This window comes from Oreochromis niloticus, linkage group LG23 (assembly GCF_001858045.2).
Source record: "Oreochromis niloticus isolate F11D_XX linkage group LG23, O_niloticus_UMD_NMBU, whole genome shotgun sequence".
Lineage (NCBI taxonomy): Eukaryota > Metazoa > Chordata > Actinopteri > Cichliformes > Cichlidae > Oreochromis > Oreochromis niloticus.
Genome location: NC_031986.2, coordinates 5,243,816 through 5,260,159, shown reverse-complemented (window position 1 = coordinate 5,260,159; position 16,344 = coordinate 5,243,816). Strand labels below are relative to the sequence as shown.

The following is a 16,344-nucleotide window of genomic DNA, read 5'->3' as shown; positions in this document are numbered from 1 at the left end:
GTTCAGTATTTCTATGCAAAACAAGAGGAATTTCAATACACAGCAGTATATTCACAGCTGAAACCAGATATTTGCATACACTTTAGGGAGAAAACATAGAAACTTTTTTTTTTTTTTTACTGTTAAACATCAATTCAGAGTAAACTTGTTTTGTTTTAGATAAATAAATGTTGAAATATCTTTTGAATTAGTTAAATGTCAGAATAAAAAGAGGGAGCTGTCTATTTTAATCACTTTCATCAAATTTAGGAGTACATATACACTAAGTTTAGTGTTAAAATATAAGAAAACTCCAGACGATTCCATTCTGAGCTTAAGAAGCTTCTGATAGGTTAGTAGAGTCCATGTGAGTAAATTGGTGGCACACCTGTGGATGTATATAAGGCAAAACACAGAGCCTGTTTCTTTGACATGGGAAAATCAAGAAATGTCAACCGAAACACCAGGAAAAGAATTGTGGAGCTCCATAAGTGTGGCTCAATTTTGAATACAAAATACAAAAGTTAACAAATATGTTTTTTATATTTATCAATCTAAAAAAATAAAAATTTAGTCTGATTTGATGTTACAATGTTTGTGTTTTTATCTGAAGAGTTTGTAAATATCTGGTTTCAACTGTATATTTGATGATGTTGGTGTTTGGCTTGATTGTCAGCACAAAGAGGGAGAGAGAGGAACAGAGAGGGAGAGAGAGGAACAGAGAGGGAGAGAGAGGAACAGAGAGGGAGATGAAGAAAGAGGACAAAACAGAGATGGAACAAGAGCAGGTGAGACACACATGTTAGTCAAATGGTTGTTTGCCAAAACTCATCAGAACATGTATCTAGTACATAGTGTAACTTTTTAGATACCATTTGTTACTTTTCAAATTCTATATTTATTAAGTTATGCAGGCTTGTTTGCACAACAAGGCTAAACAATTATATAAACTTTTCTGAATTTAAATAGTGTACTTTGGTAGAATTAAAAAATAAGTGTAGTGCAGGTCTATGATGATTTTTAATGTTACTATCATCTAGTTTTGATTCTGGTTCTGTTTTGGTTAAGTCCTAAGTAGTCCTGATTTTGAACTGTTGTAGTCCTGTTTTAATTCCGGATCAGTTCTGGGTCTGGTTGAATTGGGGTTTAGTCCCTGTGTCTTGGTACAGTTTAAGGTGTCCTGCATATGTGATATTTATTTTTTTTCCTATATGAAGTCATTCTTTTTTGAACAAAACTCAAAACAGAGCCTTATAATCTTTCAGTCATTTCTGCCCTCACTTAATTTCCTTTCGCTGCTCAGCTCTCACACAGTGGCTCAGCTATGCTCCAATCCCTCCATGTAGTGGCCAATCACATGCGAGGATATAGGATAATATCATTATGTGAAAAACAGAGAGGGTGAGAGACGTGACAGTCAAGTGGAGCATGCGTCTGTCCTCTCAGTAAGTGAGTGAGACTGTAGACAACGGTGAGGAGGGCTGTGCGAAAGCAAAAATATGCCTGACACCCGTAAACGTAGCAGCATCTGGCTGCAGTTTAAAGACTTTTTTGTCTCGGTCTTGGTCTCGTCTACTTGGTCTTGGTCTTGGTCTTGTCTTGGTCTCGGATTAGGCGGTCTTGACTACAAGTCTACCTGTAAGTATAAATGCTTACCTGGCTTCCCACTCTCCACCTTTCTTGAAACCCATCTGACTACCAGCTGCCCTTCCGAATGACCTGCTTAAGAAACAAGTAAGGTTTCAGAATTTAATTACCAAATCTGCAAGATCACCTTAACCTCACCTTGGCCATTGCTAACCGCTTCTTTCGTCTCGCCAGTATTACTTACCTACTCATAAATTACACCTTTTACCCATGCAATAAAATCTGTGAAACTGCAGTCAGCTTCTGATTCCTGCCTCTTGAGTCCAATTCTTGGTTAATTATGGCATTATGACATGTGAGGGAGGAGATCGCTGTTCTCAGATACTAACTCTATGACTCCCAGCACAGACAGCACCTGTCTCTTGCCAGACTGGCAATTGCAAATAACAGAACTTTAGACTATTAGACTCAGTTGGATCAGTTTTATGTGTTAAAACACTGCAGAACAAATGGAGAACTTTAAAAAAAGAGGACATTCTCAAATCTGAACTGAGTGACGATTGAATAGAATAGAACACTGCTAATCATTGTTACATTCAATTAAAAACTGGACCAATCAGAATCTGCATGAACAGAGCATCCACCCAACTGCAGAGCTGCTTGTAGATTCTTCAACCTAAACCACTGAGGCTTCCTACTCAGACTGCAGTCCAGGAAACAGCAGGAACAGACCGAGCAGTTCCTGAAAGCTCAAAGACACTGAGAGTAGAAGCCTGCTAAACAAACAGGTGCAGGGACACCAACAGAGATTCCATTGTGAAATTTAGAATTTTAAAGCCAAGCACTGCAACAGTGAGGACCTTTATGGGGAAACAAATTATTTGAAGGTCCTGAACTTGGAGCAGGAGCTACAGAAAATCAACTCTTCCTACCTTTAAAAAAGAGGAGAATAGCAACATCACTAATTATGCTGCAAGAAGTTCTTCTCTGCATGTTTTTTGCAGTTAACTTTGACAAAAGCAAGAGAAAGAAACCTTCAAGCTCAAACTAAGATCAAGTTAGAGAAAAGGTCCAGAAAGAAGCGACTCTGACTGCTTAAATTATTATAAAATAAAAAATATAGAAATTATTCTAACACTGTCTCCATAAAATGTATGATTGTTTACAAATAAAGAACTTTTTACACATGAGTTTAAGCACTGGAAGCCCTGCCTAGATTTAGGTTTGGGAAATAAGTTGGGTTTTTTTTCCTATCCTGAGGTAACGTGTTTGCAGTGCCTGACCGCAACCATAAAGAAGTTCAATAACTCTGCAGTCAGCAAATAAATATTGTAGAATTTGGTGAGAAAAAATGTTGTGAGTGAACATATTACTGATATATTCACTTTAAACATATTTGAGACTCACCAAATATGTAAATTAATGTTTCCTTATAATCAGAGTGCAATCCCTTTAAAAACTCTCTTACTATGGATATTTAGTTATATTTTAGATCATTAGATCATTGGGGAAGAACTCGAATGATCAAATAGTACCAATAAATAAAATTCTGAAATAATATTAAGCCTCCAGGTGTTTTATATTGTAAAGTAACTACCCTTCAGTAATAGAGAGAAACAATCAGATGACCCGCTATGAGTTCATAGGAAAATGATGCTGGCCATTAAACAGAATATAAACTATTTAAAATGATCTTGACTTTAAACATATGCCACAATATCATCAATCCAATTAATGCTGATGGTGGGGGCTGTAATTCTCTCTGCTTGCCTTTCTGTAAAACTCACTGCACCCAGTCTGCAGTCTGTATTTCCCAGTGACAAGTGAAATGAGAGTTTTGGCTTTCTCCCCATGCATTGCAACAGCAAGGTGGTATTTCATGAGACTGTGGTGGAGCAACAAACTCCACCTCAAACCTCCACATGCTAAAATGCCTTTCTGCTTGCTGCAGGTGAACCAGCTGGACCATAGCTACTTTTCATTTATTCATGACTTATGTGAAAAATTGATCTGTGGTCTTAAACGGTCTTTTCATTGTGTAAATGACAGTTTAAATAATTATGATGGTTTTGTTTTCAAGGATGAATGCCACTGTGGCCACACAGTGTGTGTTTATGTGTGTTGGTAAGTTGTAATTACTGTGCTGAGCTTATTTGCATAAGTAATTATCACTGACAGACACTGGTCTTTTCCTGTGTTTAGTCAGCCAGCTGAATCCCAACAAAAGGAGGAAAATGCTGTAAAGTGAATGTAATTCACGATGAACATGCACGGGGGTGGAGGTGAAAAACATGTCAAAATATTCAAATTTAACGTCACAAATTGTGTGATTAAACTGCATCAAACTGCTCGCTCGACACAGCTTCCTTGCCCATTGAGTCAAAAGAAAACAGATCAACTGTGAGATGAAAACAAGCCAGATTAAAGTCATTTCTGGGGAAACTTCATTCGGCTACAGTCTCCCCGACAAAACTCTAGAGTGTAATGAAATAAAGCAGACCAATAACATGAAAGTAAAAGCGCTCACAAGAATCAGTGGTTCTGTGTGGGAGAGATGCCTCTTTCCTCATCTGAGCTGACACTGTTGTTACAACCCCCTAAGGTGGGGCAGCCAGTGGAAAGGCTGATTTGTCATGACTGGGTAAATGTACACTCATTCTGTGTGTGTGTGGGTGTGCATGTGGAGTGTGGGTGTTGGAGTTGATATTGCTTCTGGTGGTGCTGCTGAGCTGACAGTGGCATAAGTCACATGTGGGCTTCCTGTGTTTTACGAAAGCAAGAGGGATGTTAGTGAGTTTATGCGTTTGCAAGAGCGTGTGCCCACGAGCTACAAAACGGTGCCTGTGTTATCTGACTTACCTACAGCGCCAGACAAGGATTCAGTTACTATGACCATAAAGAAGCCGGGAGCAATTCTCTTGGCAGAGATTATTATGCCCTGCGATTATCTGCCATCAACACAGAGCTGTCACATCCTCCATAATTCGCTGCTGACACTAGCCCACCGCCACTTAATTTCGTTGTCAGTTAGGACACGGAGGAGAAAAGCCTGTGTTAGGTAAACTGGAAGAGAAAGCAGTGAGGAAGAAGCTCAACTTGTGCCTGACCCAAGCCTGCTGGGTTATTTAAAAAGATTTTTTTTCTCCCCAGGTTCATTTAAAGCAGTTTACAGAACAGATTTTGGGCTTTTATTATCTTTTAAAAATTATTATCAGCAGCTCAGGCTCTGCAGAGGAAATATAATCTATTTCTATCACATTTCATGCACTCACATGAACCGCATGCACGTAGCACCTTGAGTTGAGAATGAATAATGACAGCTATTAATCTCCCAGACACTTGAGGTTTGATTGAATTTTCCCTAAAGCTAGCCTTGACCCTGCACACTGCACATGATTTCTCATCTATTCAGGGTTTTTCCCCCGTATAGCTGTTTTCATTTATTGAAATTTGTGTGATAAATGGGAAGAACTGCAAGCAGAGCAAGCTTATCGGTCCAGGGATAGTAGAGAGAAATTGACAATGGAGATGAGATGATTACAGGAGGTCAGGCAGAGTGAGAGTGACACAGCATCGGGCTGAGAAAAGAAGAAAATGGATTAATGGAAAAACTAAATCACATCAAGTGGAAATTAAATCACTAGTGCTGACATTTTGGACCTAGTATCAAAATGGGCTCCAACATTATCTAATTACTAAAAGCTTCAAATACAGCAGCATGACTGAAAAAGTCCAAACTCAACAGAAAAATGACACTACTGGTCTTTTTTTTTTTCTTTTTTTTTAATAGCCAGTTAAAATGGTTGCTGGTTAACTCTAACTCGTGACCCTAACTTAACGCTTGATATGCTGGGCTTTCACACAAGTCACAAGAGTGATGCCAGCACTGTGCCCTGCTCTGTTTGGAACAAAGCACAGCTCAATGCTAAACGGTTAATGTGCTCATTCACATATTTGTCATGGGCTCATGTGTTCTCTTGGGTTTAATGAATATTCTAAGTTATATCAGATTCTCAGGACTGTCTATTGTTGGTTGTTTGGTATTGTCTGCTCCTGGTCCCCCGTTTCCCTGTGTACACGTTGGGGTGTGTGTGTGTGTGTGCTGAGGTGTTCGCGCTTTGCTGCCACACCAGGCCTGGAGAGTCTTCCCGCCTTGGAGCCAGCCACACCTGGAGTAATCACACTTACTTGTTGCCAATCAGCTTCGTCAAGGAAGCACTACTTAAGGGACTGTTCTTTTCCTAAACCTAACCAAGCAATTTTATTGCTCTCAATCTAAATCTAATTTCAAATAGCTGATATAGACTGATGTGTCAAACTGCTGCATGCACATCAGATCATCCTAAATATTAAGCCAGCATATTAAGCTATAGCTCTTTTGCACACATCCCTGTTTCAAATCTCCATATTTTGTATCCCTTTTTGTCTTCATTTATTTATTTGTACTATTTGTATTTATATGTTCTATTTCTATTGTATATATTAATCGGCATCTGTAGGTGGACAGCAAAGAAAGAATTTCATTGCACAGAGAAATGCCTTTTTCTCGTGTGACACATGACAATAAACACTTTGGATCTTAGAATCTTGAATCTTGAATAAACTATATGGAATGTAAATTTAGAGCACAGTCTTAAAGTGACCACAGCACTTAGGAAGAATGCCAGTTTCAGCCATGTACACTCTATCAAACACCTGTTGAGCCTCTCACCATACACTACGAAATTCTTCCCTATGGAAGATGAAAATACATGCCTTAATGCTTCTACCAATGCTGCTACCTTCCACTTACTGCCTAGTAACCTATCATTACTTAGCCAAGATGCCCACCACTTAAGTTGAGAAGTGCAGTTTTCCACGCTCAACATTTTAACAGTATGACAGCACCAACCAGGTATTCTTAGTGCGTGTTTCCATACTAACAATAGAAAGTATAAATATGTTAAAAGGGAGTATTTTCCTTCCACTGTGACAGAGTGTCAAATTGTTGGGGGTTTCTCTGAGATATGGCAGGATCTTTACTTTACATTACAAGAAGCAGAGTTCGAATCTCTGCTAAGACAGGTTACACTCTGGGCATTATTTATGTTTAAGGGAATAGTGTTGAATTTTTTGTATATTCATTTTGTTTTCTTTGTTCTTTTTGAGCATTCTTTAACGCTTTAAATCAAATGAGGGTAGGATGACAGATGTTTACTTTGATTACACAGACATTAGGAAGAGGTAATGGATAACAGGTGCTGATTTGTAAATAACTGAACATGAATAACTTGACCTTATTATATATATTATCTTGCAGTATATTTCTAACTAAGCAGTTCATTCTTTCAGTTGACAATGCTTTCTTTAAAGATATAACACACATTAGGGTGAACTTCGCAAAAAAGGCAGATGTGAAAATGTAAAAATGTAATTCATGTAAAATTACACACACTGAGCAGGTTACTTTGGGGAGCAATGTCGCTGTATAATGACAAATGTACTGGAAACAAAGGATCTACTAAAAAAGGATACAAAAGAGAGGAAAAAAAGGAACAAGATTAGGCTCCTAAGGTTAATGATTATGGTCAGGGAAACCTTGTAATTATGGTTAATAAAAAGACAAAAGCTAAGTTTAGAGCTTTGATTCTTTCACACCTTTACTTTCTTTGCAGCTCAGTAAAAACACAAGGCTTCCTCAACCCTGAACAAGCACCAAACACTTGTAACAGACGTAATTTGTGAGGTGCAGAAATACCCATTGTGCCCACTATTTTCAGCTAACAGAGTCCTATTTTCTCTCAATAATTAAATTAGCAGTATCATGAATATTCAGTGGACTTGTGGTTGTTTTCAGCCTTCCATACTTGCCAGCTATTTAATGTAAGATGCCAGCTGTGAAATTCTGATAAATGGAAACATATTTGTGATGCACATCCATGTGCAGTATCTCAGGATGAAAGCCCTCAGAGTGACAGGCACAAAATGTTTGCATTTTTCTCCATGCTGTTCTTACAAAGCATTTTGTGTTGACAAGTTTGGAGAAAAATGTCAAACAAGTGCAGAGAGAACATCTGAGTTTCTTCTACCCTCTACACTCTGTCTATAAATTCATACATTCCATCACTGCAAAGCCTGCTTGAAATAGCCTTGTTTTCACATTCGAAGCCATGTTGTCTGTCAACAGCGTGGAGCCAGCCAAACACTCTCTCAGGCATCTGCTGAGGATTTCCCAGGCCTTGGAGTAAGCATGGAATCAGAGAGGAGGAAAATGTGAAATGCAAATAGAGTAGATGGAGGCTTAAGCCTGGCTTAGATTTTCAGAGACAGAGAGAGATGGAAGAGGCTGTGGGAAACAGAGAAACTGGGCCACAATGTGAAGACAAAAATAAATAAATAGAAAAAGATACAAAAAGCTGACATGTAGTTATAAAGAGAAAGCATAGCTTCTTTTATTGTTGTGAACCTCTGGTCTTTTTCAGTCATCTGTCATGATTTGATACAGTTTTCTGTGTGGTGTTTTCATTATCATCTCTCTTGGTTTGTTGCCAGTGGTTTGTTCACTGATGTGCAAGGTGGGAACTGGTTTTAATGGAGATTAATCACATAACAGAAGAGATTTGGGTTATTACCACAGTGGTTATTGACAGAAAAAATCTATTCTGCAAGAACCGTATAATAGTTACATAGACCCTGTGAGAAAAGTGACCAAACCTGATAAGCTTACCCTAGCATGAATAAAGACAGAAGAACAACTGGCCTTCATGTGGAAAATATCCACAAGAACAATCACTCTGACTGCAACTAGGACATCCAGTCCTTCCCATGAGTGGAAGTACAAGCAAATTAGGTTTTGCAACAGGATAACGATACCAACAACACCAGCAAATCTACAACACAGCAACTCAAAAAGAAAAGAATCAAGGTAGCTGCTTATTCAAAGTTCCAACATCAAACCGGTTTAAGTGCTGTGGTGAGACCTTAAGAGAGCTGTGAAAAACAAAATGTCAACAAGCCTTAATGACCTGACACAAAGCTGTAAAGAAAGTCAGCCAACGTTCCTCTATAATAGTGCCACAGACTGATAACTCATACAGAAAACATGACTTGAAGTTATCGTTGTTAAACACGATAACTTCAAGTCATGTTTAACAGTGATGTGGTGTGCACTTAGTTTTCCCACACACACTTCTGTATTTTGGCTTTAGATTTTGCAAATTAAACAATAACTTAATTTATTTTCACAACTACATTGTATGACTTTGACATACAGTAACAAATAAAAAAACCCCATAAAAGTATTGACAAACATACTAAGAATTTACGGTCTTAATAAAAGAGCACCCTCATGTGATGAGGTTTGAAATTCCAAGTGGAAACTGTTTAAAGAGAGGCTGATTCAGTTCTTTGAGCACATACAATAACTAATTAACCATTTTCCCCAAAGTATATTGGAAAACACCTTCAGGCCTTGGCAGCGTCATTTCACTAAGCTCTAATTAAGACAACAAGGATTTAGTATCCTCCTATCACATTAGCCGGAAGAAGAATTTTAAGTGGCCAAACTGTTTCTCTAGAGTTTGGAATAAATATGAAAGGGGTGCAATTACTGCTTTTGGTTTTTAAAATAAGTTATGTGACTAATATATATGTTTCCTTTTGAAATGTTGCAAAGATGGTGGATCACAATTTCAATAATGGAACTCCCAAGTCTCAGTGTACTCAACCATACAACGGTCAGTTAGCATTCACGATTTAAAAGGACAACATGAAAGAATACACTGAGACTGACTATGCAAGTGATTCACCAGCAGGCTCTCAAACACTCCAGGGGAACTTCTTCAGTAAACCCCATAATTCAGTCACTTGTCAGCTTCAGCAGCCATAATCTGAATTAATCATTTTCTGTAACTTTATCTGTTTCTCATTGTTTTGGTTCTATGAGATATGCCAGCATTTCTTTGTGCACAGCACTTAAAGGTCCTGTCACAGCATTTTAATTGGGTCTGGACTTTTACTGAGCCATTTCAACACCCTTGATTCTTTTTTTTTTTTTCAGCTAGTCTGTAGTGTTTTACAGGAATGGACAGAGTGCAGGGTAAATCAATTAGGTGTGGACTATTAAACATTAGGTCTCATTCTCTCTTTTTATTAGTGAAACATGGTTAGAGTAGGATGAATATATTAATGTAAATGACTCAACATGCCCCGAGTCATATTAACTTTTAAAATCCTCAACACACAGGCCAAAGAGTAGGAGTGACAGCAATCTTTCACTCTAGCTTGTCAGTTAACCAAAGACCTGGACTGAGTTGTCCATGGTTGTTGCTCAGGCGAACTCTATAAATATTTGGAAAAGGAGTCCAATATGAGGACTTGATGAATAAACTCTCACATTTCATGATGTGAAAATGTAATCAACCTGTTTATAAGAGGAAAGTGTGATTTTTAGGCTAACACCACCTGGCATAATGTTAGCTTATATCCAGCTATTGGTGTCTGCCTGTTTATGTCTAATCTACTGAGAATAAGTAATTGCAACAGTACTAACAATAAATAAGCATGTTTACGCACTTTTTCCTGTGCTGCAGCCATGACCTAAGTTCAGAAGATGAGACTTTGAGGCAAAGAGGAAGAAGATGAAGATGAGGTGAAAATGAAGGAGGAAAAAGACATAATGAGAAAGAGATTATGAAAACATACATGTATCAATGTTAAATCATCATATAGAGTTTGAAGGAGCTATTAGTGATCTTCAAATTAAAAGTGACTTCTAAGGTGTACTTAGATAGTAGGTGGAACAATAATGTGGGACAAGATGGCAACTTACATGGAAGCAAAACTATATCTTAACCAAGAGTGAGCCTTTTACTTAAGGCTGGTAAAAGGTAACAAAACAAAAGGCAGAAGAAAACTAAGACAAAACTGACTAACACTAAACTGGGGAACTAAAACACTAAACACTAGAGGCAAAGAACATAAAACCTTGAACATGGAAAAAAACCTGAATGTGATAATATGAAACTTGACATGAGATAAACAGACGGCCTGATGAGGGACAAAGTGAAAGCAGACACAATATATACACAGAAGGGTGATGAGGGAAGTGGAAAGACATGTGGAACACAGCAGGAAGGAATCAGACGTGACGACACAGGGGGAAGGAAAATTGAACGCGCCGAACACAGGAATGAGACTGTCAAAATAAAACAGGGAACACACTGAGATGCATACTAAGACACACAGGTTTCACACTAAGGTCGGGGAAGAAACAGAGATGGATGAAAGCAGGCTGAGGAGATAGAGAGGGCGAGAGAGGGAGGGACACACCACATAGGGGGAGTGAGGAACACATAGATGAAGACAAAGGGAACTAAAAGACAAGAGAGCAGAAACCACGAATTACAAATAAACCCAGTAACATAAAAAGGACTAATCTAATTACTAACTGTAAAAACTTGAACTTAAACATCTTCCAACTGTAGCACAAGGACTCATGAATAAAAAATAAGCTCAAAATCCTGGATCAACGACTCAGCTGCTGTTCATGCGTGAAGCAAAGTAATAATGACCTTGTACACATCACATAGACAGATTCATAAATCCTCTGCATACTGTGTAGATCATGTAAAAGTGAGTGTCATATCTGCTTCAAGTTTACTAAATTATAACAAATACTTATATCAAATTCTCAAGAAGTCTTGGACACCTTGTTCCTCTGTCTGCTCTCTGAATCAAATGATCTTCATATTTCTAGCCCATCAGCTATTTATGAGACTGCACACTCATGCAAATGCTCTCCTATTCCTCTGAAGCTTACAGCTGGTCATAAATATGAGACTGCTGCTTTCAGGAGAAGGTGAGCCTGAGCTCTGTGCTTCTATCAGTTCCATGAGATCAGCTTCCATCCCAGGGCATTAAGAGTTAATTTATCGCTCACGCAATTCAAATTCAGCCCAGCTGTCACACTTATCTCTGTCAAATGCTTGCGGTGCCCCGCCTCACGTCCTGATGCATGCCTCCTATTTAAATTCCATCTATCTGCTGTGGGTGACAGAAAATAATTCATGCTGCCGAGATGCTGTCATCGACAAGGACAGTTTCTCCTGAAACATATCAATATTAATGCCACATATCAATATTTAGGCTTGTTTTACACATCTGAGTCGCTCTGCAGCAGGGGTTAACTTTTTTACTTGTGGACATGCATGAAAAGCTTGGCGAATTTGGCTGCCTTTAAAACACACAGTGACAAATCCATCATTAATGGAGTGATGCAAACGTAAACACAATGGGAAGTCTGGAGCTCATTCTGCTCTTCTGCCATTGATTTGTTTTGCAGAGTAAAGTTATTTCAAAACAGATCTGAATGTTCAGTCTCGGTGGCAACCAAAATCGACTTTGGTTTGACGCATATTTATCAAATGTTTAAAACTTGGCAGATAGAACAAAGAGTAATAGCTTATGTGCTTTTCATAGATGAACTGCATCAAGGTTAGTGTTGCATGAAAATAAATGTCTACATGCAGGCCAGGGACACATTTTACGTGGATGCACATTTTTTCTCATTATCTCCGATTTCCTATTTCTTTAGAGCAGTGTTACATTGTCACAGCCATGTTATAGAACCAACTTAGGAGGAGCTTTGTGCAACATAAAAAAACCCCCTAAAAATACAGATTTAAACATTTTTGTCCAATCGTACTATGGCACTCTCATGAGAGGTGTCAGCTGATAATTCTACATTTCAAACGGAGGGAATATTGTGTCATTATCGAGATCTACATCTCAGTCAGACAGACCTAAAGACTAGTTGGCAATAGGTTCCCAGTTGGGAAAAATATTTATTCCTGTTGCAAATGATTGTTACTAACTGCCATCTTTTGGTGAATTTGCTCACAAAAAATGGTGTTGCAACTAAAACCTAATTGTGGTTGCTGAGGTTGCTGGCAAATTGCTGCAGTCCACCATAGGTGCAACTTTTACTTTGCTGGAACCACTTGCAACCAGTGTTGGTCAATTACTTGAAAAAAGTAATCAGTAACTAATTACTGATTACTTCCCCCAAAAGTAATCCCGTTACTTTACTGATTACTTATTTTCAAAAGTAATTAATTACTTAGTTACTTTTTAAAAACACAATTTACAACCTGAATAGGTGATAAAGCGATAGATCTTTCAGCCCAATTCTACTTTTTCTGCATAATCCATCATACAAAATGTAATCAAATGGAAACTTCTCTTTTTAAAACTTTAAATTTTTTAACTTTATGCATCAAGCAAAAATTTAATTATATGCAACATTCTCTGACTGGAAGAAATTTGTTTAACATTTAAACCTATTTTCTGCACATTCCAGCACATAAAATAAAATATTTTTTTGTGTTTACACTCACTCTTTCAAATAGATGCAAGTAAAACACAGCAGAAAATAAATAAAGTCATTTTCTTCCCACGCACAACGGACGCTAATGTTTTTGTCACTTTTTATGGAATCAAACTCAAAGTAAGGTCAGTACTTCCACGCTTTAAACGCTGCACGCTCATACTCTCTCCCGCACTCGATATATTATCCATTGTTGATCTGCAGACAGCTCTTGTCACGAACGTCGCACTCGCTTACATCACTGTCATGAGACATTCTCGTAAAAAATCACAGTTTTAGTAATGCAGTAACGCAGCGTTCCTATGTGAACGTAACGGTAATCTAATTACCGTTTTTGCAATAGTAATCCCTTACATTACTCATTACTTGAAAAAAGTAATCAGATTACGTTACAAGTAACACGTTACTGCCCATCTCTGCTTGCAACATAGATTTTTCTCTTGCAATCAGTAGTTGCCATGTGGTCACATACCAGTCACTTTGTTTTTTAGTTTTTCGGCCTGATTCTGTGTTATTCCTGCTTGCTTTAAATGGCAGTAGAACATCCATTTCTTTGCTCACCTATTAATTCACTGTATTCTGCTTTGGTAATTTTAGTTTGTCTTTTCTGTCCTTCATTTTATTTTTCCTTCTGATATTTATGCTGTAAAATATTTGATGTTAAACTAACTGTTTTGCCAGCTTTGTTTTTCATATCACTCGTTTCTTTGTTATTTTTCCTGCCATAGTGATTTCCACAACTTTTCAGAAGCTCATGTTAGGCCACAACTTGGGCTTCCTTTTATTTATTCCTGCAATTACATAGTTGCTGATCATGGTTTCCAGTAATGTTCCCACTAGACTGTGACCACAAGAGTGTGCAGTCATGTCAGATGATTGAATTCGGCTTTGCTAATCGAATTCTCTTTTGAGTTCTGCCTGAAAAATCAAAGACAGCAAGACAGCAATATGGGTTGTGCTGCATGAGCCAATTCTTTCTTTGGTTCTATTCATAGACATATTTCCTGATATTTTCTTTTAGAAATCACTGTGTTAATTTAGGATAAATTGTTCCATAAATGATGGTAAGCCATCCTTGTATGGGGAATGCATATTTTCTTTTCTCTTCAAAAAAGCTCTATATTGGTCTCATTCATCCATAAGACATCATTCAAACTGTCTTCTGGTTTCTTTAGGAAACTGTGGTCAGTGTTGCTTTTGGAGAGCAGCAGCCTTGTCCTTGCAGCCCTCGTATGCACACTGCTGTCGCTCATTGTTCTCATTGTTATCGATGAGTTCAGTTGTTTACATTATACACTGCACAGTATTACATACCATGCTCTTAGACTGTTCTTTGTTGTTCAGCCACTCCTGGGGAATATAACAGTGCTATAGAAGCTCTTTTATGGTGGATTGGTAGAGTTCTAACCTAATGTACAGCAACAAGTAGTGCAATTTTTCTTAACCGGTTTTGAAGATCTGATTTTCATGTTCCTGGTTAATACTCCTTTCTATATAAATAAAATAAAAGCAAGAGGTGGCAATATTACCCTAACTGTGAGGAAATGTTGGTGAAAGCAAAGTGAGCAAAACAACAACCAAGTGGACAGATTTGTGCTTTTGTTTGATTTATTGTCAGTTTTTTTTAGAATTTACATCTGTGCCATTATTGTTGACACAGAAGATCTGAGCTTGGTCTTGTCTTTCTGGAGATCGGCTGTTCAAAATGCATTGATAGCTGAATTGATTAAAACAGCAGCAAATCTGTCGTGACAACCGTCCATGTGCAGTTTGTATGTACTGAAGTTTGCACTAATTGACTAATCGGTTACCTTCAATCTACTAGCTCTCCTTTGGTGATGTGACCTTCATCTTAGACGAATGAAGTCTCAGCTATATGATGTATCTATTTGTAATATCCTGTTGTGTTCTGGCTTCACGGAACCTCATTTCTGTTTGATAGGCAGAGACAGGCATAGTCAGAAAATGGATTTTAATTTTTAATTGAATTTTTCACCCATTTCAAAGTGAATAACAGTTTAATTGTCAATACCCTCCAGCATGAATGAATGGAAAAAAAAATTTTGAACTCACAGTTTAGAATCCTGAGTGAAATTCAGAATTTTGTCAGAATTGCACAAAAGTTTTATTTTGCTGCCTGAAAAGCATTTCCCCGAACCAAAGACCAAACATTTAGTCTGGTTCGATGGGTAAAATTACACTGATGATGTAAAAGTCTCAAAAAGTCATGTTATCAAATATGGCACACGTTGCTTTAAAGGGTTAACTTAGCTTTAACAACTCATTCCCATATCTTTTCTGTATAGCTCATCAGTTTGATCCCTCTGTAGATGCTACAGCTCTGCACATCCTTCTTGTTCTTGAAGATCAGCACCAGCACACTTCTCCATCCCTCAGCAATCCTCTCACTCTCCAAGACTGTGTTAAAAAGCCCACTGCCCTCTCTCCTAGACACCTCCACGCCTCCACAGGTATGTCATCTGGACTCACTACTTTCCACTCTTCATCCTCACAGCTGCCCTCACTCCTTTCTAATCCTCTGCACTTCCTGATATATGAACCATCCCTCCTCCTTCGTCTCTCATTTTCTACATTCATCAGCTCATCAAAGTACTCTTTCCATTTCTCACCAAACTCTTCACTCATTAGTACTTTTCCATCTTTGTCTTTAATCACTCTAACCCACTCCACATCCTTTGCTGCTCGATCTCTCTGCCCAGCCAATCAATACAATTCCTTTACTCGCTCCTTAGTATCCAGTCTCACATGCAGCTCAGTACTTATACTGAGCTGTATGTGAGACTGTATGTAAAGCTCTTCCTAATTAACCTTTGTTTTGCTTTTACCACTTCTGTCTTTCCCATCTACTTTATACATTTGCCTTTTTAGGCAGCTTTGGCTCAGGTGGTAGAACAGGTTGCCTAGCAAATGGAAGGTCAGTGGATCGATCCCCAGCTCTTCAACTTATCTTTTGGCTAAACCCCAAATTACCACCGATCTATCACTGCGTGTGTGTGTTCAATAAAAGTGCTTATATTAAAACAGCACCATGTGAATATGTGTGTTTTTGGGTGAATGAGACTTTTAGTAGAAAGCACTTGCTCAAATTGAGTATAAAAGTGTTATATAAGTGGCAGTCCATTTACAATTGCTTTTCTTCATCATTTAATCCTGGCCTCACTCGCTTCCTCTTATTGCTTCCAAAGTCATGCTACAGACTAGCAATCCTATGCTGCCATACAGAATTCCTTTTTCTCTTCAACCGACATTCAGCCAAACACAAAGTTTTGAAATATGACAATTAAAATACACCAAAATTGTTAAAAACCCTCCCAAACACAAAACTATCAACCAGATCGCTATCAGTATCTGGCACAGCCCAACTTACTGATGCCTGCAAGCCACTTTGAAAA

General features: G+C 38.1%; 1 long non-coding RNA gene across 2 annotated transcripts; it reads left to right on the top strand.

Moving 5' to 3' along the window:
• The first annotated feature begins 719 nt into the window (after positions 1–719).
• LOC109196884 (uncharacterized) lies at positions 720–16,092 on the top strand. Of its 2 annotated transcripts, none has more exons than XR_002058220.2 (3): positions 720–767; positions 15,262–15,402; positions 15,821–16,092. It is a non-coding gene; the product is annotated as an uncharacterized LOC109196884 (long non-coding RNA). The 2 variants fall into 2 exon arrangements; XR_002058219.2 differs by having other exon boundaries at positions 724–767; positions 15,238–15,402.
• Positions 16,093–16,344: the final 252 nt, after the last annotated feature.